The sequence below is a fragment of the Phaenicophaeus curvirostris genome, chromosome 2 (genome assembly GCF_032191515.1).
Source record: "Phaenicophaeus curvirostris isolate KB17595 chromosome 2, BPBGC_Pcur_1.0, whole genome shotgun sequence".
Taxonomy (NCBI): Eukaryota; Metazoa; Chordata; class Aves; order Cuculiformes; family Cuculidae; genus Phaenicophaeus; species Phaenicophaeus curvirostris.
The window spans coordinates 77,433,402-77,459,550 of record NC_091393.1 but is presented as its reverse complement, the minus strand read 5'-3'; the positions used below and the strand labels follow the sequence as shown (position 1 = coordinate 77,459,550).

General features: G+C 40.0%; 1 protein-coding gene across 2 annotated transcripts in view; it reads right to left on the bottom strand.

Moving 5' to 3' along the window:
• The window catches only part of DAAM2 (dishevelled associated activator of morphogenesis 2), a 212,208-nt gene extending 186,347 nt beyond the window's left edge, over positions 1–25,861 (bottom strand). The window contains exons 1-2 of one of the 2 annotated variants that reach the window (XM_069852533.1): positions 25,646–25,780; positions 5,541–5,679 (exon numbers count right to left, since the gene is read on the bottom strand). The gene's annotated coding sequence lies outside the window, so the exon portion shown is untranslated. Of the gene's footprint in view, positions 1–5,540; positions 5,680–25,645; positions 25,781–25,812 lie in introns of those variants that run through there. The other variant, XM_069852534.1, reaches the window with a different exon arrangement.
• Positions 25,862–26,149: the final 288 nt, after the last annotated feature.

Below are 26,149 nucleotides of genomic sequence, written 5' to 3'. Positions count from 1 at the left end.
CTGTATGTTGCTATCTGCAGTAGAAGAAACTGCATTCCCCATTTAACGCTGAAATTCATAGATAGTAACACCATCTGCAAAATATCTCCCTCTCCATTGTTTGCTTTTTTTTTTTTAACTCATGAAAATATATGGTTTGCTCTCTATACATGTAAGTCATTTGTTTTCATTAGAATAACTGAACTCACATGATGACAACACCAATCAACACGTATACACAATTGAGTATGTATTTAGTAGCACAACACAGAAAGCAAGTTACAATGGAAAAATATCACTTTGAAACTGGCAGGCCAAACCAAATCAAATGATGCAATATCACCACTGTTCTGTCCTCTCTGCCTTCAAATACACAGTAAGTACAGAATGGGTACAAACAGCCAGTAAGCCAATTTGATGTCTCTCTGTTTCTTTGGTCATGGGTACAAATTAAAAGGTTACTCCTGCCCTTTTAATGGTAATAGTCCTTCACAAACAACCTCAGTATCCACTAACTACTGGCATGCATGGCTTTTACCCTGTAAGCAGAATAGCCATTTAGCCACATTACTAAATTATAATCTTCAACATTATTAGCAGTGCATTAAAACAGAGAACCATCAGTATTCCTCTAGCATGAGCTGTACTAGCTCCTGCCTTTCTCAGCATAAAGGCTAGGACACCTTTATATGATTTACACATGCAAACTATATGCAATACACAGTAGAAGAGATCTTATATTTCCACCCATTCTTCCCTCCATTCACCTTTAATCCTCACCTTCTCTCACATCTCTGCCTACTACTTTTTTCATCTCATCCTCCAAGTCCCTGACCCTTTACTCCCTGTTTCCTCCTTTGGCATGGCAAGTACTTCTGCAGATGATCTCTACCTTGCAAGCGTCACATACCTGTCTTAGTGTGTCCATCCATCCCCCTCCCCCAATCCTCTTCATTTAGTGATTTGGTGATTTGAATGGCAAAGACACTGATGAAGGAGAGAAAGCAGGTCTTGAGAGGAGTTAAAGTGATGCTCTATTCCTCTGCACACATGAAACAAGAACATGCAAAACACCAGAAAGTTCCAAGCAGGAAAAAGCCCTGTGCTGCTGGACCAGAACGATCTAACCACCGTAAATGTTAAGAGAAAAAAAAAAAAAGAATATCTGCTGTTCCTTACATATGTTGTTCCTTACACTCCTCATAATCCCATATGAAAGCTCCTCCCCCCTCACCGCAGCATGTGGATGTTCCATTGACAGTGCATTGTCTAATGGTTACAGCAGAACTCCTGGTTTCTATTACTGACTGTAGGAGAAATGTGTGATATATTAAATAAAATAAAGGACATAGAATTCAAATTCTGCTGTATGCTTCAATATTTAGTGAGCAGTAAATGAAACTAGATAAATCACTGATTTTTTCTGTGACTGTTTCCCAAATAACAAAAAAGTACATTAAACTTTGGCATTACATAAATCAATACTTGTATTAATAACAGCCTAGGATGAAAGATGACAGAGAAGCCAGCTTTTTATTATTAAATACTGAACTGCAGATACCTCAGTCAAAACTGAAAAATGTTGCAGTTTGAAAAAAACTGCTTGACTCTGCAGAGCAATCCCCTTGCACAGGGGTGACAGTTAATAGGAGCTGTTTTGGTGCCTTATCTTATTAGGGACAGCAAAAACAGAAGTCATCCCAGAGTTTACAAGAAAGAAAAAAGGTATATTTCTCTTCCTGAACAGTGTATCACATAAGGCCTATATCTCAAGACAGCATAAACATTGTTACAAAGGCAGGCCTTTCTGAATTTAAGAATGAGACCATGAAAGAAATCACCCACCTATTTCTATTAAGCATTTTTAGGCTCTGATGACCAAGGTCAAAAACAAAAAAGCTGTAGTATTATCTGTGTACAAGGGCCCTTAACGGTAATGAGTGAAAAGACAAGGGGAAAGGGACACACAAAAACAAATAGATTATTTGCTGCTTAAAAACAGATTCCTTATAGAACGCAGAAGCAAAAGCTTCTGTGAGATGTTGCTCCACCTCTGGAGATATAAACTGTTTGTTAGATCCCTTGTCAAAACAAAAGGACATGGGTTTATTAATCTAACAACAAAAGTGCCCATTGTGAGAGGAGACCCAGTGCCAGGCTGCCTGCTCCATCTGACAATGAGATTAAACACCATGGTTCTGTGAGGCTGGCTGCATGCCTTGCCTGACACCACCACCCAGTACAACTATAGGGTCAAAGGCTTCTGCTCACTCACAACTAGCAAGACTTTCATACCCTCCCTATAGAGATTGTTTATGCATGACTCCCAGTCTCAAAAATACCATGCAATGTTTTGAGCATATCTTGAGTATGGCATGCAGAGCAGTATTACTGCTCTACACTGACATTGGATGTAATGTGGTGATGGGACCATCATGATCCTTACTTATTAAAGAGCCACAGGAAGTTCTGTCCCCTGTTGCTAAAGGGCTGAAATGAGGCATATATAGTCAATACAATACAGCCATACATCTATGTTCTTTTAGTTAACATAATTCTCCTAAAATTCTTCTAAAACTATTTTTGTCTTTGGGCTCAAACCACACCATGAAATCTAAATGCAGGAGTCCACCCCCACTGACTTTCTGATGAATAAGGATGGAACTATGTTCCAACTCGGGGATTTGTAAATTTCAGATTAAAGATTTCAATCCTAACATACATCTTCAATGTGTTATACAGCAGTTTAAGAATGTGCGTTCAACTTTAAAGAAGTAGCGTTATGGATTATTCCTTTCAGAAATAATGTTCATTATTAATTAAAAAATAAAAATATTAATGCCACAAGATCATATTCCACTTCATGAATCATAATGCATGTGCATATCTGTGTGTGCATGTGTTTATGGATTTATAAATGTGCAGGCATGCAGAAAGGGAAAGGCTACTTCCACTTCTTATTCTGATACAGGGTCTAGGCAGATCTGTACTCTGGTTGACTTCTGGTTAGCACAAAACCAGACTTAAGAAGTAATGGCAGCCTTTATACTGCCTTTGTGACTCTGTGGTCTATAAATTGATCAAGGTATGTTAAGACTCTGATGCTGACTTATAACAGCCTGGGGGTTTATAAGTTTTAGCTGGTTACTCTTGGGTCCTGAAACAACTGCTTAGCAAAGAGAGAGATCCAGCTAAATATCCTCTTTTCTTTGCAGTACTGGTGACAGAGCTATGACACTGCTCCTGTTCTACCTAGGAAACTCACTTTCTTCAAAAGTGACTTTAAGGTTGCCAGTTCTACATGCTTCTGAGTGCTTTGTACCATCTCAGTGGAAAAAAGTAGCTGAAGCAGTAAGTTCTGGTTCCATCTATGGTGCTGGGCAGGGGACAATATTTGTTTACTGTGTATTCTTTGCAGAAGAACTAGGAGGATTAGTTATGGTTGGTGTGGCTTGCTAAACTCTGATTATTCGCATCTTCTGAAGTTTACATGCAAACTAATTAGCAGCACTGATCCCTTACTAAGAAGCTGAAATCAATTAGGAAGGCAGCTGTCCTTATTATAGCAATTAATTACAAATGACGTTCAGTTTTGGTATTTGATGGCCAAGCTTTTTATGCTGGGTTTTGGGGCTTTGATGTTTTGTTGCTAGGCTTTTTCTTCTTCCATTACACCACTGTTAACCCACCCTGATTTTTCCTGGACTTAACTTCCATCACACAGAATCTGTCCTATTTTGTGACACGCAATTTCCTGGAGAATATTTGTCTTTCTTTACAGGAATTCCTGTATGCTTATAATCCTGGAAATGGGACAAAGTTCCTTTGGAAAGGTTGCTCCTTATTTCTAGTCAAAGGATGCTGAATTGCTCTCTCGGAAATCTACTTGATTGTGAGGGTAAGCACGGGGGAAGAGAAAGGTGTGAGCCATGTTTGTTGTGTTTGGTAAGACAGTTCAGTTCACTGGGAATGCACAGTTACCTATGCTTCAGTGGGGTGCTAAGTAGTACATGTGTGATTACCAGAAAGACTGTGTTGCTCTGGAGATAAAATAAATATACTGTGCTCTCTGTGAAGCCCTTGACTGGGATATGAAGAAGGGCACACCCAGATTCTGTGAGGTTTAATTCCATCATGGTAGTCTGAGCCAGAAGGAGACTTGGCATGTGCCAAGAGAGTAGCACATACTTAACTAGGTAATGGCCTTGATGCTATGCAAGATTTTCATGCATGGAGACTGGGCTCCTAAAGTTATTGTTTGCTCCTGAACTGCTTGATGTGCCAGAGAAGAAACTGATCACCTGGAGGGATTTAGCTAATCAAGAATGAATCAGTCAGCTTTCCACAAGACTTCAAAGATGTAAAATGGTAACGTTTTAAAATTATAGGGAGTAAATGTGTTTCTCTTGAATACATATTCATACACAGCTAGATAACTTCAGCTGCGAGCAAAGCTTTATAGTTTGTTTCTTGTAACAGAATCCAAAGTTTAGAATTTGTATTTTTTGTTCTGGCTGTCTATGAGGTTCTAACAGCTGTGGGAACGATTTAGGATACTCACAAAGGGGCAGGATCATGCCTATGGGGACAACTACGAGAAACTTAATGCTCAATTCAGCAGAACTATGACTGAGCTTGAGCCCTTACAACTGATTCACCACTGCCCTGCTGCTTGGTGTACTCATTTACAACAGTGTAAAGCACAAGGCATCTTAATTCAGCTGCACTTTATGCTTATGTTGCACTCATGTAAGTACTACTGCAGTGTGGCAGTTCACATGACTTCACAGCATTTCAGATCCTATAAAGTGGGAATATCATGGGAAGAAAAGGTTCCACAGTATTTTTTCTCTGTGAGTGATTGTAGCAAACACTGCAAGAGAAATAGAATGGATGTTGAAATGAGACAGTAGGTGTAATTAAGCTTCATGCAGAAATTGAATGCACGAGCTCTTTGTAACAGACTAAAGCCCTGAAGGTTTCTAAATTGCACTAAGGAGGAAGGTACTGAAGTTAAATTTTCTAATTGGTGGCTACTTTGGAAGAATGGAGGACAGAATAAAGAAAGGAAGAACAAAACCAGCACAAAATGAAGAACATTATTAAAGTATCATTTCCAGTAACCACATTTCCTAACTTACAAGCAATGCCTCTAATGTAGACTATAATTATAATCAAAACTAAGTTAATATGCTAGCCCGCAGACTGAGTAACATTGTGACTAACACTAGTAGCACAGCTTGGTTTCAAGTTCTGTTCTGTTGAAATAGTGATGGGGTAAAGAGAACAGATGACATAGGAGGTTACAATTTTTATGCCATTAGGATATATGTTGCTTCTAAACACACCTGGTTGGTCTGTAATTGGGGACAATGACACCCTGTGTGCTGTAACCTGACTCTAAAGTTGAAAGCCACCTACCTTGCAATAGGTGGAAGATTCATCTTCCTGGTGAATGTAAGTAACGTTACACAAGTTTAAGAGAACAATGAAGACACCTAAAACCTTGTTCCCTGGTATTCCTTTTTTCTCGTATTGCCCACAAGCAAATCAGAACTAACCTGGATGATGCACGTAGCTTCTGATTTGCTCTTCTCTCTCTCTCTCTGTAGGTCTCTGTTCAGTTCAGGTCCTCACTGTGTAGGAAGAGCCCACCTTCCGATGAGTTAGTATAGCTGTTTTGAGTGTAGAGATGGTCCTCTGGAGAAACAATTGCAAAAAAAATAGTTCCTTTTACCTTTTAATCAATATAAAAGGCATCTCCAAGTTTTGTCACTTTTAAAAGAAATTGCAGAAAAAATATATACAGAGGTTCCTGTGTTGTCTCTGTTAACTTCAGTACAGGGCGGGTCTTCCTGTGTTCTGATTAAATTTGTCTTTAACCAGAATTATTTGAAGCTCAACACTAAGTGGTAGGAGATGCAGGAAGTAGGTACTATTTGCACATGTAAAGGCAAGAAAACACTCAAAGGCTTCTTTGCTGAAGCACTCAACAGTGCTCTTAATACACTCTAGAATCAAACCTAATATGGTCTCTCACATACCATTATATCTTCAACAGTGAGCGCGTCTGTATTGTAGACAAATTTTTGATTGGTCACTCTACACATGAACTTTGAGTAGGGATCATATGTGATTACTGATAAAGAAACAAATTTATTTGCAGTGTGTGATTAACGTATACAAAGTCATTTTTCAGCTGATACAGAACTATTAGATTATTTGTATCAGCTGCTCTAGACAGATGACTTCCAGGATTTAGGAGGAAATCTGTTATGAATTATTTACTTTTATCATTCAGCTAATTTTCTTGTTTCTCAATTTTTTTCATTTTTTTTTTTATTAAAGCCAAATGATTGTGCTCCAGGACATTCCACAAATGCTGTTGTACTGTCATTTTAGGAAATACCATTAAAGTGACCTTTTCACTGTTTACTTCCCATGGCATTTAACTAAGCTGTTTCAAGAGAAATATCATTAAAGTTGTCAATTCCTCCATGGATGCCTTAAGATTATTCATAGAAACTGTAGTCTTTTGGGGATAAGATAAATACAGGTCCTTGTTTTCCCTCCATTAACCCCATTCTCTACTGAATTAAAAATATCAACTTTAACACAGGTCTATCAACACTGAGTAAATTCAGGCCATTATTTTTTTTCATTTTTTTTCCTTATCTCTAAGAATTTGATACTAGTGAAAGATACCACATTAGAGAGTGAAGTCCACTACCCAACCTCAAATAATATATAGCACTGGAAGTGATTCTACTACTCCTCTCCAACCTTTCACCACAATTCCTGATTTTTGTCCTAGCATAACTTATTTTAAGAAGATGTACCGCACATCCCAATAGTAAGAGCCAGCTGCGATTACAGTTCTTAAGCTATTTTTACTCAGTCATGAGGAAAAACCCAGATAATGTATCACAGAGCACAGAACAGCTGAAGTTGGAAGAGACCTCTGGCAATCACTTGGTCCAGACCTATTGCTCAAAGGAGGCTGCCTGCCTGGGGCCCCATATGGTCAGGTTTTGAGTATCTGTACACATGGAGCCTCCACAACCTCTCTGAGCAACCTGTTCCAGTATTTGATCACATCCACACTGGAAAAAAAAAAAAATTCTCATGTTTAAATGGAATTTACTGTATTTCAGTTTGTGCCCATAAACTCTTGAACTGCCACTGGGCACTACTAAGAAACATCTGGCTCCACCTCCTACCATCAACTATTTATACATGTTGATAAGATCCCCTCAAGCCGCCAATAAACAGTCACCAGTCTCTCAGTCTCTTCTCACACATTGGATGTATCATCCCTTTAATAATTTCTGCGACCCTTTGTTGCACTCTCTCTAATATGTCCATCTCTCTCTTGCACCAGGGAACCCCAGAACTGGACACAGCATTTGAGATGTGTCTCACTAATGCTGATCAGAAAGGAAGGATCACTCTCTTGACTTGCTGGCAATGCTTTTCTAGGGGCTGTTGGCCTTCTTTGCCACAAGGGTACATTTCAGACTCATGTTCAACTCATTGCCTACCAGGACTCCAGGTCCTTTTTCACAAAGCTGCTTGCCAGCTGGTTGGCCCCAGCCTGTACTGGTGCATGATGTTATTCCTCCCAGGAACAGGATATTGCATTTCCCTTTGTTGAATTTTTGTGATGATTCCTATTGAGATGCCTCCACTAGGCCTTACTAAAGTAAATAGCATCTACTGCTCTCCCCATATCTACCAAGCCAGTCTCTTCATAGAAGGCTATTAGGATGGTCAGGTATGATTTCTCCTTATAGATCCATGCTGACTACTTCCAGTCACTGTTTTGTCCTTCATGAATTTGGAAATGATTTCTAGGATTGTTTACTCCATCACATTCCCAGGGACTGAGATGAGGCGGTCCATCTTGTAGTGCTCCAGCTCCTCTTCCTTGTCCCTCTTGAAGATAAAAGTGACAATTTCTTTCTTCCAGTCCTCAGGATCTTCTTCAAATGGCCATGATCTTTCAAAGCAGCTAATCAAGAGTGGTTTCACAATGACATTAGACAGCTCCCTCATCATTTGTGGGTGTATGCCATGATGTTCCAGGGATTTACTTGTTTATTTGTCCAGTTTATTTAAATATTCCCTACCCAATCCTCACCCATCAAGGATAAGTCTCCTGTGCTCCATAACCTGGCATTGGTCTCAAGAGGCCTGGAATTTCTGAAGATGAGTACTTTCAGTCAAAACCACAGGGAAGAAAGCTTGAGTATTTCATCCTTTTCTGTGTCCTTTATCACCAGGTCCCTTAGACCATTCAGCAGTGGGTCTACTTCTTCCCATATTTTTCTCTTGCAGCCGGTCTCCCTTTAGACACCCTTTTTGTTGCCATTCAGGTACCTTAGCAGATTCGACTCCAAATAGGCCTTGGTTTTCCTTATGCCATTGCACACATTCAGACAGTGTCTCTATATTCCTCTCAGGAGAACTAACCTTTCTCTCACCCCTTGTACATTTCCTTTCTATGTTTCAGTTTAGTCAAGAGCTCCTTGCTTATCCACATAGGCCTCCTGACACCTTTGTTTCATTTGCTGACCATCAGGATGCCCTACTCTTGAGCTCAGAGGAGGTTATCCTTGAAAATCAGTTGGCTCTCCTGGACCTGTTTTCTCGCCAGGGCTGTGTATTGTGGGATTCTTTCAAGCAAGTTGCTGAACAGGACACAGTCTGCTCTCCTGAAGTTCAAGGTTGTGATCCTGCTTTTTGTCTTGCTTCCTCCTCTCAGGATCCTGAACTCTACCATCCCATGGTCACTGCAGCCAAAGCTATCCTTGACTTTCACATCTCCAACCCATTCTTCCTTGTTTGTAAATACAAGGTCCAGTAAAGCAACTTCTCCCTTTAGTTCATCCAATATCTGTTATAGGAAGTTGTGATCACTCCAGAAAACTCCTGGATTTCTTGTGCCCTGATCTGTTGTCCTTCCAGCAGGTACTGAGCTGATGCTGAAGCTCTTCCATTTGCCTGAAGAAGGCCTTCGTTACTTATTCTTCTGATCAGGCTATTTATAATAGACATCCACCAAAGCATTACTCTTGTTGTATTGCCCATTGATTCTGACCCACAAGCTTTCAATTCAGTCATTGTCCATTGCTACAATGAGGTAGTGTCAAGAAGATGATGTCATATACAGGAGAATCACTTCACAGCAACGTGAGGCTCCCCCTCCTCTGCAGTTTATCCTTCCTAGGCTTTCCAGGGAACACTCACAGATTCAAATATATTCTTGGAGGCCTCACACCCATTCAAAGCAACATCACAGTTCAGGGTCAACTTAAATCAATTAGTTTCCCTGCAAACTGCAGGTTTTTTCCAGTTTGCTGGCATTAATATTTCTTTCCCAGCCTCCAGTTTTGCTTCCTAGGACTTCACCACACTGACACATTAGGCCACATTTCAAGACTTGGACATTTACCTTCCCAGAAAGAAGTTTCAACTAAACCTTTTCATCTCATTAATGTGGAGAAACTCTCACATGATCCTGGTTACCTTAGAGTTCAATGTTAAAGGTTATCTCCTTTCATTCCCTATGTTACAGCTTCAAGATTCAGTCTATCCTCATATTCCCTAAAAAGCTGTCCTTAGTTGTGCATTGCATCTTCTCATCCCCCAGCCTAAAAATAACATAGCTTACCCTACCATACTTGAAACTGTAACAATTTTTCATGCTGATCAACTGAAACTGGTTTTGAACAGGTGAACAAATCATTTTTTAGCCATATGTAATAACTAAAAGCTCACTTATCGAGTAGGCCTGCTTATTTCTGTAGCCCTGCTTTTGTATGGAGCCTGGCTATTTCATTCTGCATTCATATCTGCATCTGTCAGTGACACAGCATCGCACTATGAATGAAGCAATGCTTATACATTTTTCAAAAGCCTTCTGTGCACATTTTGGGCATGTCAACATGTGGTCACATAACTAAACCCTGTCCTGACTAGTGACAGTGTTTCCACAATAGCTGATGCCATCTAGAAGAGATAAAAGTAAGAGAAAAATTGATAAATACGTGAATCATTGAAGTAAAGTAGCAAAAATAAAAAACTCTGATGATACCAAGTAAGCATGAGGCTTTTTTACTGAGTTGAGCTGAGTCATTCACTCATGGCTCAACCAGTTACGAAAATGCAGTCATCCAAAACACACAGAAATAAAAACTTTATAGCACCTTATAGTTGTGTTCATTCATTCATTCACTCACTTTCTTTGTCTCACAAGTCTATAAAACCCATTCCTCATTTTAATAGAGACAATCAAAATACTCTGTTTACATTTTCAGCCAGTGGTACTGCCACTGGTATTTCTACTAATTAATCCAGAGACCTAGAAAAATACATCAATTTTCCTTTTTCTTGAGCTGTTCAATCCATAATAAGACCTGTAATTTGAGACTGAAACTCTGTAGGAGGAGGCTAGATTCATTGCAAATGACATGCAGTCCTGATGTTAAGATTCCCTAGCCAGTTTACTCCTTAACTGTTTGATGCTGCTGAAAAAAATTCATGGAAATAATTTTTCAAAAGGGCAGGAAAAGTTTGTCTTGGGAAGCATGTTACTATTTGTCTGTCCTCGGCTGAATTGTGTAGTGAATTTGAAAAGTTATGAATCTAGAAGTGACTTTGAAAAGCAAAACTGTGCAGTGAAAAAGAGTAGTGCAAATAATGGTACTGCATGGTACAACGTCTTTTATCAACAGCACAGGTGTTCACATTGACTGTACTCCTCAAAAGTAAGAAAATCTAGCATCTGGCCTTTCTACTTTGCAGCTTAGTTCTTTCTCTTGCCTGATTTCCCAGTGAGTCAAATAGAACCAATAGCGAATGCTTTTGTGTTACCTTCAGGTAGGTCTTGTTGTGAAGACAGGAACACATGCTACCTGCTATGTGCATAGTACTCTCGTACTACATTTTCTCTGTTTCTCTGACTTGACTTTCCTTTCTTATCAAAACATTTGCACCAGCTTCTGTCTGTTTGTTCTTGAAGTCAGAATCCTCTGTTGTTCCTAGCACTGCAACTGCCACAGCACCCCATTTTCCTTATGGCAGAGGGAGGAGGTACTAATACTGTTTAGCAAGGTACAGCAAGGTTTGTTCAAAAAAGAGAAGAAATAACATCTCAGATTTGATGGCAGAGGTCACTCACAGAAATGTCCAAATCTCATACATACCAGGTTCTGGAGACCTGGTATTGAGTCTTGCATAAAAGCAGCATGTGATAGAAGAAACAGTGACAGTGGTTAATCCTTTGAAGCTTTCAACCTTCACAATGCCTGAATGTTTGCAAGAGAAACCTATTTCATAAGACTTACCTTTAGGGATTAGAAAAATCATTCAGAAAAAAAGCTATTGCCATGGACTTTATCTTCTGTCCTCATTAAACCTAGTTTTTCACTTAAAGGCTGCCTCTTTGAGTAGCCTCCACTAACTTTAACATTTTTCCACATACAAGACCAGTCATATGAACATAGAAACCTTAAATTAAGGAAGCCTTTTTTTTCATCACGTCCATATCATTAAGCTGGTCCTCCACTTTCTTCTGCTTCAATGCCACTAGAACCCTGTCACTATTCCGTTCCCATTTGCTACAGCAAACAATTTGGTTTTAGATGCCAGACCTACTCCTCAAAGCTGTTCCAGGAATAAAAGGGATATTTCTGAAAGTTCTTCTTTCAGCTTTTGCTATTGGTATGATTTCTGGAAAGCAGATGTGCTGTAGAAATAGATACTCTCTGTTTCACGAACATGGAAGCAATGGGTTTTGTTGTGGATTTTTTTTTCTCTCCTTGTAGGAGAGCCAATGCAATGAAACTCCTCACAACTCTACCCCATATGTTTGATACCTTACATAGCTTTCTATTCAGCCTGTCTCTCAAGTTATGTCTGTCTCAAAGCTGGAGAAAACTCTTGAAGGGCATTTTCATTACTTCTGCATCTCTTCAAAGGAGCAAGTTACAATTCTAACCTCAAGTTACTGGGAAAGTGGAAAACCCCTGGCACCAAGTCCCCATCTTCCTAACACAACATGTAACAGAAATAGGATGTAACATCTGACAAGAAGCAACAGGCAAGCTTCTGTGTAGTCTTCATTCATCTCAAAGAAAGTTCCTGCCTCAGCTGACTAGGGATTTAGTAAGCCCTGGGGCTTTAAGAAGCATTGCCTGGCACATTATCCATATGCAGTCCTAAGTGGTTTTCTCAAAAGACCCGTTGGAGATGGAGCAGAGAGAGAGGTTTAATACCAAATTTTACTATTTGATGCAAGTATCAACCCCGTTGAGTAATAATTTGACATTCCTCAGAAAGTACTCACTCTGCTTTCGAAATATTTACCTTTCCTTTATTTTTTATGACCTTTAAGAAAATTTGGGAGAAACGTGAACTGTTCTGGGTTTTGCCTTCCTATGACGGCAGAGATTTATTTATAGCCAGGAACTGCCGGACAGTTCTCACGTGGCTGCTGAAAATTAAAACAGCATGTATGGTTTTGTTTTGTTTTGCTTTTATGCCTTTGCCTCTACAATCTCTCCCTCCATTCCCTAAACCCTTGTTATTGTAACCAGAGCCACATTTTGCATTGCTACAATTGCAGGGTTATGTAAATTCCAAAGGCTTTAAAGGAAAGGGCTGCAGATTCTGCTTCAGGCCGTAGGGAAGTTTACACAAACAGTTATGCCCAACATCTAGGGAGAGGCAAAGGCATTCATAAATTGTCAACAGACAGGAAACCTAAGTCTCAACCTCAGCAACAACCTGAAGGTTTCTAAACCTTTTAGAACTCAGGGTTTCATTTAAATTGATTGTCCTCTCATTTTCAGCATTGTGCTTTGCTAAACAAAGGAAAATTTCCTTCAGACACTTCTAGAAATCTGCAACTGTCCTCTTTCACTCTCCACTGGTATTTACTAGTTTGCCCAGGAGAGCCAACAACAGAAAGCTCCACAGGTACAAACTTTTTCAGACTAAAGGAACTGGATTTATACAGTGATCATGAAACTACACACATTGAAAAGCATTAATTTATTCATGAAGACTTTTATATAAAAAAAGAAAATTATACCAAAAGAGAACAACCATGCTTGTGAAAGATAGCGAGAGAACAGAGTATGCATCTGATCCCTTGCAAGAAGTCTTTACAGCGAATACAGGTGGGAAGAAGTGTAATACCTGTTGCATAGCTGTGTGCTTCTGAGTAACCAAACTGTAATGCACTAGCTGTGCATTTCTGTGTGGGTATGGGCAAGCCAAATCATGTTTCTGACTTTGTAACTTCTAAAACAGGGATAATAATGCCTGACTCAGAGTTAATGTTAGAATGCTCTGCATAAGCTCATCTTAGTCCCCAGTGTTTAGACAACTCAGCTAAATGAGAAAAATATTTAGCCTACTTCTCCAGCCTTGCTTCTATTTCAGCTTTACATCGCCATTAGTCAAATCATGCTTAGACCTCATACAAAAACCTAGATTACATTATCCCTGAAGTACGTGAAATTTTTGCACAGCATGGTGTACCCTGATCACTGGAGTGTGCTAATGAGAGCTCAGGGAAATTATGCTTTTTGGGAAAAGGTGCAGTCAGAACTTCCTAGCCAATTCAGCTGACACTATAAAGAAGGATGAGGCTGTGGCACCACTCCAACATGGTTTTTTTCTGTACCTGTTGAGTTTTCCAAGCAACCTTAAACTTACTGCACTGTATATGAAAAATCAGGGCTTGTTGCATTGTTCACCCACCTCTTTGGCCAATCATGGTTAAGGCCTCAGAAAAGAAAACCAAGAATCACTGCCTCATAGTTACTTTACAACCAGGTACGTCAGTGCCAAGCTAACATAAGAAGGGACATTCCAAGCAATTCCCAAGCTGTGGTATTTTAAAAACAATCAATACAATGGAAGAGATTACTTCAGTAGTGGACAATAGCTCCTACTCAGCTCGTAGATACTGTCATTGCACAGGCAGTGATAACTTTAATTATGAAAATGTAGCTGTTTAAATCTTATTAAGAAAGACAAGACCCATTTTTGGAGGCGCAGCTACACAGGATCCTTGCACAGCTCTCAAATTTCTACTAGTTTTCATGTGTGTTTATTTACTTGGAGCCACGAACTGCTCTGTGGAGCGCTGATCCTGATTGTCACTGTGACCTTGGGAAAGTCATTGAATGTCTTTGTACCCACAACTCACACACAACAATTGGTGATGTGCATGCTGAATGATTCTGAAAAAAATAAGCCCTATATGTCAAAGCCAATGTCTGCTAGAGCTGAGGTGGTTTGATTCATATCATAAATCATACAAATTTTGAAGAAAAAACCTGAAGCTAACCCAGCGAACAAATATTTTTGTAAATGTGGTCCTGTAATTGGCCCAGTGTAACACAACTCTCAGACACAGATTCTAAGGGACCATCTATATTAACATTTTTTGGAAGAGAACAGTTTATTAAGGGTCTGTGTAGAGTCAGAAGCAAGCAGCCCAAAGACAAACTTGAAATGAAAACCAGCTATATTAGATTGAGTCCTGTTCTTAGGGCACCTAATGAAAAGTATCTGAGAACTATACATTTTCCTGAACCAGATAAAGCACTGAAAAAAATTGTTAAGTTATTCTGGAAGTTATATTTCCCAGTAGTCTGAGCTCTTTAATCTTTTCCTCAAAGATGAATAGTTTAGCACTCAAAAAATGCTAAGCAGAACACAAGTGAGAAATTCTCATATCCTTTAATATCAAATTCCTTAGATTTTGGTCTTGAACCCAAATCAAAATTGATACATGCCTCCTAATGATTGGCACTGCTTCATATAGACTTTGGTATCTTATCCAAGTATTAAGCAAGGTGGAGGCTGTTTGGCATTTAGAACCTGTTTAACTCTGTAGCCTGTAATTATTGGCCAAACCACCAGCATAGCTCTCATCTACAACTCATTTGTTCCCCTGAGTTAACAAAACTCTTCCTTACCTTCCATGCCTGCATATCCAATAGATACTATGTGGCTCAGCACAATTAGCAAAGCAGGCAGGACAAGGGGCCACTTAGTCAGCTCTGTGACACATTTTACAGCACAGGACCTCCAATAGCTGACACAGTTCAAGCAAGGCAAACAAGTCATAAAACACTACTAAACACAGTCACACAGACTTTTCAACATACGAGACAGGCCTGATGAAATAGAAATGCAACAACATCCTCCTGCTGATACCAAATGGCAATATGAAAGGACTGCATTGGCCCAGTGGTTCAGTGTGGTGAGGTCTAGTTAGGTGCATATTAGATTCACAAGGCTGTCGTGTTCCTGTGCTGCGTAGAGAAAAGAGGGTGGAAAAAAAAGGACAACTGTACAACTGTAACTATATGGAGAGAAGATCCATAGTAAAAACAAAACAAAACAAACAACAAAAAAACAACCCTAAACACAACAGTTGGAAGGTACCTACAATGATCACCTAATGAATTGCCTCAATGTTTAATCCTTTGTAATGATGCAACTCAAGTGAGCGGCAAAAGGCAGACTTGTGTTTTCCTATTTCCCTGCTGCAATCAGCTACACCCAAAAGTATGTTCAGAGAAAATGACATCTGACACAGCCATGGTAAAAATGACCCAAACTAAGAAGTGGCAACTCTGAGGGTGTGGGAAAGTCTGCAAACAAATCACTGGGTGTGTCAGATATACAGACGTTAATATAATGCAGTGATTACTGTGTCTCTGTTCAGTAAGTATGTAAAAGTGATCTTGGTGTTTTAAGAATCATGCACAAAGACTGATGAACAAATTCAAGTCTGGGTGCATTTGCCTAGGAGCAGTACATCATTTGCTGTGACCCTATAGCTTCATGGGACACTTGGAACATAACTGAAGTGCAAAGATACTAAAGAAATCAATGATGGCATCTTATTCTACATGGAGACTTTTTAGACTGCTTCTAAGTATCATAGAACTAGGAGAACTGCTTTTGTGGCATTCATGAGTTAATTTCTCAGGGAGTTTCACTGTGGCTACAGGGCCTGTTATTCCCTACCATATTAACATCACAAGATGCAGTGTGTATGAACCACATGAAATGGTAAAATCCAGCCCCCAAAACAAATGGTCCCTCCAAAATGTTGGTGAGAACTTCAGGTTTAAAAGCCCAACTGCAACAAATATAGGAATGTGGAAAGCTCATGGACTTAAGAGTCACACAGCCTAAACAGGAAACAGAAAATAAAGCTTATACATCCATGCAGCCTGAGCTGTTCCACTACAAGCAAGCAAGCAAACAAACAAACAGGTAGGTAGGTACACAGATAGGTAGATAGATAGCACACTTGAAAGCATATACTCTGAGTCACACGAACAGTTAATGGCAGTTAATGGCAGCGGCCAGCCAGAAGAAGCAAGTCCAAAATTAACAATGGGAGAATTTCTGATGGAAGTCAAAGAGTATTTCCCATTTCTCTGGAGATGTTTCTCCCCTATTAGGTACCAAAGTGCCCAGCTTCCTCTAGCTTCTTTGTGAATTAAGTTTATTCCTGAAATAGCTAAAGAATCTCAAGAAACCATGACTAATGGCCGCTCAAAGGAAAAATGAAGGTTGCCTATCTCTCCCCATCACTATGTAACCACTTAGTATTGAGTATCCAGAACTGAAGACAGTGTTCTTAGTGTTGTTTCATTATAGCTCTGAGACATATTTCCTCAGCAGGCTATTTGGATCAAAGACTTCAGGCAACATCCTTGAAAGAAAAGACAAGGCAAAACACGGAGAGGACTTTTTTAGCCATCTGCTTCCATTTTAATTTGCTGCTGCACTCCCAAACGTCACTAGAGCCTGTAGTGTGGTCAGTTGGATTCTGGGTCATGTGCATTCATGGGCGTATAGGACTACAAGGTCATCAAGTCCTGTTTCCTACAATCAGAGACAACTGCATAATAGACATGTAGTCCAGCAGACTCCACAGCACTTTTATTCCAATACTGTCATACATAAGACTTTTCAAGGGACCAATGGGAAGCAGATTTGGATAAGTTTTTCAGTCGAAAATGAGGCAGACATTTCCACTCTTAGTTTAAAGCCGTTGGCAATGACGAATGAGGTATTTTGTTTTACAGCGGTATAATGACATATCCCTGACCTCTGATATCTGATTCTAGAGATCATAATTTAGATCACACTTACTTGAATATTCATGCTCTGTGGATAATACATACAGCTACAAATGATGGTTTTTTGGTCAGTGTGAAAAAATAAAACTTTGATATATCTGCAATCTGAATTGCTTGTTGATATACTTTGCAAAATGTCAAGGCCAGTAACTGAAAAATTGACTCTCAAGTCTGATGAAGCCTCATTCTTAAACTGCTTTTTATTGAAAGTATAGGGATACTATAAGAAAATGTTAATCTATTATATTAGGTCAACTTTAAATGTATTTACAGTATTTTCTAAGGTAAAGCTCCCATTTCACAGTAGCTTAGCTACACTGACAGATGTGTAACTCAGAAAGTGTATGGGCCTCTGGAGATGTCCCAATAGATGTGAACATAGTAAACATCATCACTGTAAGTAAGCAGGGGATGAGGCAGTGAGGAATTGGTTGCTAAATTTTGCGTCTATTTAAACATAAAATGTATCATGAAGGGCACAGTAGGACACTTATAGCGTAACACATGTCCCCCAGCAGGTACATGAAGCTGTTCTAGATAAGCTCAAACACAGCTGGAAAACAATTCAAGGGTCCCCCAAGGAAAATTTCACCTATTTAGAAAATGCATCTGTTTTTCTCCCTATAACTTAGTAATAGTGAGTGCCAAAGGCATTGTAACATTCACACAGACTGCCTGAATCCTGCTGACAATGAAAGGCTAAGGTCAAGCTTTGTACTTCTGTCATTGGTAACACATTTCAGGGCCTCTGCAACAGAGCCAGAGAGATTCACTCATTGAGATGCCTGACCCACAGGGCAGTAAAGGTATGAAACAAGCAGTGAGGGCAAGTTCATATCTCAGTAGGGCACAGCTGGAAGACAGTTCATATTGGCAGGGCCCTAGCATGGTTATTACTCTATCCCTACATAGCAGTGCAAGAGGATGCTGACAGATGAGAACACAGGCGAGAACAAAACCAACTGTCTCTCTGTGCATTCAGCTGTTAGAAACATAGTTTAATTGGTTCCCGCTGTATACACGGCTGCAAAAGTAGCAAAGGACCAAAGTCCCCTCGTGTTTGGTCAAGATCGTGCTATCTTTCATCTGTTGTGCAGATGCTGATGGGGTCACCTGCCTAGAGGGGGTCAGGATTCTGCCAAATGGATTTAAGCAGGGTACTCACTGTCCAGGCATCCCAGATAATGGTCAGTGACTCAGTGAGAAAATCAAGACTGTCTGCACTATTGGATGGCTCCATTCCTGACAACATCTGTAAAGAAGAATGGTGCTCTGGCAAACCCTCTCTACAGATGTATGCTGTTTAACCTAACAAATAAATGCATTTCACATAATTAGGGCAGATTTCTTATGATCATTATCAGCAGTACCTAATTTTCATGTTCTCAGTTTAGGCAAAAAACTAAACAAAGGGTGGAGAGTAGGAAGAAAAACTGAGGATTATAACTTGAGGCCTTGGGAAGCCACAACACTGATGTGGAGGAGGCAGAAAAAAGGGGAGGAATACACACTCTGCAGCAGTGTGATACACTTGCATTCTGGGAGGAGTATGATTTTGATGAATATATGGCTTGTCTACCATGCAGGAGGCTAAATGCAACATAATTATAAAGATGATGTAATATTTTAGTTAAACTACTACAGATTTGTTTTAAACTAACACTTCAGAGGACATAAAGATAGCTAAAAGAAAATAGGTCTCTAACCTATCTGCAGTGAGAGTATTTATATGATAGCACAAGTCCCCAAGAGGGTGCAGGCATCTGAGAAAGCTGTGCCTCAGCTTCCCCGAATGGTAAGTCCATTAATGTTTGTATATTTCTTGACATTTTCCATAGGAAAGTGTTAAATGCAAACATTAAATTTCTAAATTTTTCTACCTATATATACATGACTTATCTTTACATATTTGTATAGTCTATGATTGCATACAAGAAAATATTCTTATCATTTAACTTCTACTGGTTAAATAGGAACAGCCCATTGAGTTTGTCCTAGCTCCACCAGAAACAATCTGGCTAATGAGTATACAGTACCTACAGCATTCAGGGTTTGATCTTAACCTAGTGGAAACTAAAGAAGTTACTGTATTGTAGGCTAATGATTTATTGATTACATGTTTTCAGAGGGACTGAACTGCTGTAACATTCACAGGGGAAAAAAAATAACTCCATGTTAGAGCGAAATCATGTTACACCTCTGCAAGAATCTGGGAAACATCTGCAAACGTATCAGCAGAGGCAAGGGTGACTATACAGATCCACAGTAATTCCATTCTGTCTTGAAAAGATTGTTCCCTTCAGCCTGACAAGGAAAGGCACAGAATTGGCGGGCCAATGCAGAGCAATGTGGAATTCCCATGTTTTTCTGTCACAGCCTTCTGCAGATTTGAAAGAAAACAGATGACAGTGCAGGACCAAGTGTGTGCAAAGAGATTAATGATTTTTCAAGACCAGCCTGAAACACCTAAAAATTGCCTGACTTTTTTTAAGCACTGAGATTTCCTGGAAAATGGAAGCACTCCAAATATTTATTATTCAAGAAAATATCTGCAGGAATTATACTCTTGAAAAGTAAGCCTGTTTGTTTGTAATTTTCAGATTTAGAGAAATATTGAGATGCAAAAGAAAATGCCAGACATTTCTCCGTAACTGGAAGGGGGTCAGCAAATTAAATCCTTTCTGGAAAAAAATTGTCACTGTTCTCAATTCACTTTTGAACAAGGGAACAAGTAAAGATACTGATCAATTTTTCACTGGCAAGAAGACACAGAAAGTGGTAAAAATGAAGGTGTAATTTCTTCATGTGCATTACTGACACTTACAGGGACTCTAAAATGTGAATAAGTTTCTGGAGGTTTGTAATATTCAGGTTAAGTTCCTCTTACAGATATGACTGTTTCTTCCTCGCAGAATAGATGAAACATCAGAGGATCTTCACAGTGGTTTCTCCCTTGAAGACCACAGGAATATAAAATGAGCACATAGAGTCAGATCAGAAGTCCAGCTAAACCAGCATCCTATCTCCAAGTAATGGTCAGCTGCAGATGGTTAGAGAAAGCATATAAAAATATCATATATAGTCTGATCCTACCCTTTCTCGATGCTTTTAGTTGTCTAGGACTTGGAGATGGGAGTACAGCCAGATTATCATCTTTAATAGCTATCAGTGGACCCATCCTCCATGACTTTTCATCTCTTCCCACAGCTTTTTCTTGGGAGAAGGGAATCTTGCCATATGATATTAAACCCTTGAAATGTATCCTTGCATGACTCCTTCACAATGAAATCTAATGTGGACTGTGCTCCTCAGCAGAAAGGTTCCTCCTCTTTTGTGTGTGTGTGTGTTTGTGTACTTAATTTATGAAAGTGCCCTGGGAACAGATCTTCAGATCAGATCTTAAAGTTAAATTGGGCCTGACCACTTTCTTCAATGGATGCACAGGGCAGCGTGTAAATTTTTGTCCCTTGGGAATTCATTGTTTAAGCAGCTAAAAACATTGACCCTCCAAACAGAAAACAAAATACAAAGCCTCCCAGATCAGACTAGGTCACTGCCTTGAATAATAAGAGTCGTAACAGTAAAAATTAGTCTTTCTTTATGTGTCTCTAAAAAAATATAATATACCAAGGAGACAGAATAGAGTTCTTGGATCTCACAAGTCAGCTTTGTCCCCAGTTTAAAGAAGAGCTGGGTTGGCACAAGCATTGCCTGAATTTAAGTAATCTTGGGACACAGTGAAGAGAAAAAATACTCTTCAACAAAAACAAATGCAAACTTCAAAGCAAAAATATCAACTTCAGTGATTATTACTTTGAAGCCAGCAAAACTGGGAAGTGAGCAAGCACTTGTTATTCAGGGAGGGAGCCTATTCTCTTGCTGCCAAAGATTTTTTCAGTTCCTCAAGGTTACCTCTATTTCCATTTTCACACAGTCTAAACACATCCTTTAGATCTCCAGCTCCCACTCTGAATTCCAGCAAGCCTTCTGATCCCCTCTCTTTCTTATCTGCTTCCTTCTTTCCATCATAAATGTCTCTAATTCCTAACTCCAGAGAAACCATTTCATTGCTATAAGTCTGTGATACTCTCAGAATAACTTTTCCACTAAATCCAAAAACTATGACTTTGTCATGGTCAGACCTCACATTTCACATCAAACAGGGGAAAGCGTCTCCTTTTTTTCATATTGAATTGCTTAAAGCACCTCCTTTGTTCAGAACAAATTGGGGAAAGCATCTCCTTTTTTCATATCAAATTGGGGAAAGTGTCACCTTTTTTTCCTAACAAACTGAGAAAAGCACCTCCTGTTCTCAAAACTAATTGGTGAAAGCGCCTCCTTCTTCCACAACAACTTCAGTGACACCACCACCAGCCGCGATCCAACTTTCTGCTCCTTGGCAAAGCCTTTCGACTTCAGATCTATTACTTCATGTTGTCCCAAGTGTAGAAAATTCCTAGTACTAGAAAACGTTACCTGACATGACAGAGATCACCAGAGAAGCCAAAATCTCAAGTGTTAAAATACCATGTGGAAAACTAATTGAAAATATAAATGTAACATGGAACATGAACTTTGGGTTACACACAAAACTGGACACAAAGCCTCAGGGAGGGAAAAGCCTGTTTGACCATCATCAGGTGCAGATTTAATAGCCAGCACTAGGAAAGTTGAGGATGCACTACCAATAGCACTGCTCAGCATGTAATGTTTTCATGGGCATGCAGCTATGTGGTTCTCAGCAAATCAAAGTGGGACGGAGCCTGGACATGTCAAGAAAAAACAGAACATGAGTACAGGACTGGCATACCAAAGCCCATGGGAACTTCTGGAAACATGGGACACATTCCTCTGTGAGTTCTATTGCTGTAAAACAGTAGTAGCTCCACTGACCTTTAGAGAGTTACACTGCTGTAAAAAGTATGTGACGAATGAAATCCAATGTGTAGATTTGCCCAAGTCACTCAACCAGCATTTTAAAAGTAGCTTATAATTTTGGCTGTCTCAATTTTTTAGTGTCTTGGTGCCTTAAAAAGACACTAAAAATAAAGAGCCAAAATTATAGGCTGCTTTGCACAACTTGGGCCTCAGTTTCTCTGGACCAAATTCTGATGCTACTTGAACTTACTCATAAGTAAAGCCTGAAGAAAGTTTCTTGAACAATATGGTGCTACAAAAAACTTTCACTAGTACAAATGAGAGAAGACTTGCACTGTCTGTGCCTCAGGTAACTCATTACCAGTCTGAAGAGACTGGGCCAAATCCTCAGCTGGATACATATGTAATAGCTACACTGGAGCTCCCATACCTGTTTGCACCAGCTGTGAATCCAATCCAATAAATCCCGTTTAAATAATTTACATGCCACTATGAAATTTAATACCTTCACAGAATTTGGAAGATAACAAGTTTGATAATGACTCAGAGTACTGCCAAACAGAAGTTAAGTGGAGTTGCGGTAAGATGAGAAATTATCAGATTTACCATGTTAGTATATGTACTGATTCTTGCTACTACCAGTTTTCTGCAAATGCGTCAGTTTGAAGGGGTGTGATATTAGGAAACACAACTGGTAAAACTGAAAATCTCTAAGAGACACAACATGTCAATCATCAACACAAGAAAAAGCACAGCAAAATACATGTAAACTCTTTCATCCAACGAAAATCAGAGCAGTCAGCTTTCTTCTGGTTTAACAACATGCTGTGCTTGCCTGGGGGCTGCAGGGATACGAAAGAGAGAAAGGGTCAGATCTCCATAGGACTGACCCAGGTTTGAAAATTCCCAGCAATTAAAGTGCTGAAAGTCAAACCTCCCACACATCCTTCTCCAATGTGTCAGGAAATGGTGTCCCCTGATTGCTCAATCTCTAGGTCAGATGGCTGGCCTGGAGGGACCAGATGGCTTTCTAGGATTCCACTGGACCTTGAGGGAATTTTATGTCAACTAAGGCAGATGGAGCAAAAACATATTATCTGGAAGATTCCTTCAAGGTACTGTTAACTTTTGCTGTGCCTCCTTGCCAATAAAATAGAGTCAGTGCACATTCCATCTGGACATGGCAAGAAAAATGTTTTTGACTGATTGCAAGATGAACAGAATGATCTTCATTACACATAAGGAGTACAGCTAAAATAAACAGCAGTGATAGCAACAGACAAGTTATACAGTGTGGTAAGGCCACTAGGATATCCAGAGAATTTGCTTACTCAGCTCTGTGAAACCATGAGATTGCACTTCGTAACACATAATATAGACTTCTAAAACCTCAGGGTTGCACTGTGACTGTCATAAGCTCCAACAGGGAATTGTATTCTGCTCCACAAAGCAAAACTGGAAAGACATTTGTCCTGATCATATTGTATTTGTTTCTCTTGCTTCCAGGGTCCATGTCCACCAGTAGAAGAACTAGCAATTTCCTAGCTGTTATAACCTCATCTAAACTCAAAAATGATGAGTGATGACACATGCATTCTCACACTAAGCTTATCTCTTGCCAGATCTGTATCTCCTTCCCCATTTCTCCTCTCACCCTTTCACAAAGTGTGCAGCTCTCACCGTGAATCATGACTAACAGCCCACAGGGAACTTCCAGATTTGCAGACCCCTGCAGGTAGCATCACTCACTAGTGGGATGCTGAGCTGGAGGACAGAGACAGAACTCACGAGACAGAAAGGAAGTAGTCATCTTAATACACCCCAAATCTCAAATTATTTTCTTACTTCCTCTTCTCACCCTCTCAGCTTTCAGCAGTTCTGTACGTATTAGTTCCATATTGCCAAGTGCACTCGGGACAGATGAACTACTGAACCACATAAAAGTGTCTGTGACTCCCAGACACTCATCTTGGCTGTGACAGCTCTCAAACTTTTGTTGGGACATACATATATTTAATAAGTTACTGTGTTTCTTAAGGATTTTTCTTCTTTCACATTGCCAGCCAATGTGATTAGGCTGTTGCTAAGAAAATAAAGCACTTTCTTGGAAAAGGAGCTGCTAGGCTACTGGAAACAAAATCTAATAAGAAATAAATGGGGAGTGGGAAAAGATTCTGATATGTCATGGTAAAGCAGCCCAGATCCCAAACTGATTCCTTCCAAGTCTGGAGACTTCATTACCACAATCTATCCCTGCAGGATCTGACTCTGAGAAAACATGCTTCCTTACGCATGCAGTCAGTGTGGTTGCTTTTTCTTCAGCTCAGCCGAGGTTGCTTTACCTGGTGTGGCACAGAATCCCTTAGTGGGGATTAGACCTTGAACACCTGCCCTGTAAAGGCTACCCCCATTACGTTAGCCAGCACAGTGATTAATCAACCTGCAGTTCCTTTAAGCACAGCTAACTAGAGTTGCTCAATGTCATTTTGAAGGTGGGATTCCTGCAAAACTTCCTCCTCCCAATCCTCACCTTTCCTCCTTTACTTCCTTCTCCTCCCCCAGCAACATGCTCTGCCACCCTCAGGAGAAAAAGTATTTACAGACTTATTCCAGTACCAAAACAACTCAACCTAGGGAGCACTGAACGCAACAACTTTTCCTGTGAGTGCTTGTTGGCTGAAGCCAATTACTAATAGCACAGCGCATTATGTTGTGCAATTCACACAGCTCCTGCTTCTCAGCCTAGCTTTGTGTTTATGTCCAAGGGCATCATCTCCAAGCACCCTCTCTTTGACAAAGAGCTTTCTAAAGTTACAAGTGCTAGCTAAGTATGTCAGTCTCACACAAGAGGCATCAACTTTTCCACCTGCCTGGAGAAATGAGCTTTCTGTCATGGGTCTTATTAGAGAATATGGAGTAGGATTGGGAATCTCTGGTCTGCTGAGATTAAAATAAAAATAAACTAAATAAATTATTAAGAATCACTAGCTTTCTTTAGGACTTGCATCTGTGTCTGTAGCAGCACCTCTGAACATTTTTCACAGGGAGATTGTCCTTGTAGTAACTGCCTCTTTCATGTACAACCCTGTCAGAGCTAATTTTTGGATGTGAGAGATTGCCTTTTTCCTCTGCAGAAGCAGTGAGTTCTTTCTGTCCTCAGTGTCAAGCTAGTACAGGCTCAAGGTGCTAAATTTGTCAGATTTAGCAAGCAATACCACATACTTGTGATAGGATCTGTTATTCTTAGTAGCCTGGCAGACAGTGTGGAACAGGACTTCACTGTCAGGGAGCAAGACAGTTGTCTGTCATCATCATAAGGATAGAGGAACTGCTTGCTGTGCAATATGACAAGGGATTAAAGAGTTAAAAAAGAAATCCTGCATTGTCAAGTTGCTTAAGGAAGTTGGATTTTGCCTAGGGTTTACTTGGGATTTTGCTATCCTGCTACCAGAACATGAAGGAATTGAATTTCATTTAGTTTTGTAGTCTTTCAGAGATATAGCCTTACCTCCCTCTCTCTCCTCCTCTGACCTCCCTCATTCCCTGTCTCCCCTATCCACATACAGAAGAGCACAAAAGCCTGCACCGTCAGCCCCTCCGCATACCTTTGGGAGAAGCAATGAAGCTAAAGCTGAATCCTGCGTTCTGCCAAGCTGGCTTCAGGATACTTCAGAGGAGAACACAAAGAAAAGAAAGACAAGCAGTGCTTGCAGGGAATGTTCTTGAAAACAAGCAAGAACACAGGAAGAGTTACTGCAGCAGCTGCACTTACACTGTTGTGCCCGTGTCTCTGCGCAGTTCCTCCTGGCTCTGCAGTCCCGTAATCCACATAGAGAAATGTCTGTGCTGCTCCTCTCGCTGGCTGTGCTGTTGTAATGAGACTGGAACTGCTGCTGTTTTCACTTTCAGACCAGCCTCTCTCTCCAAATCCTCTGACGTCAGACAGCCACTAAGAGTTATTTATGGAATGAACGATCTAAAAGTTTCTCTAGGTAGAGCCCAGATTACATTTTTTTTGGAATTTGTAATTTTTACACTTTTGGATAGAAAACCCTTCCAAAGGGGGTCAAGGAGGAAATGGTGGGGAACTACAGATGTGGTTGTATAAG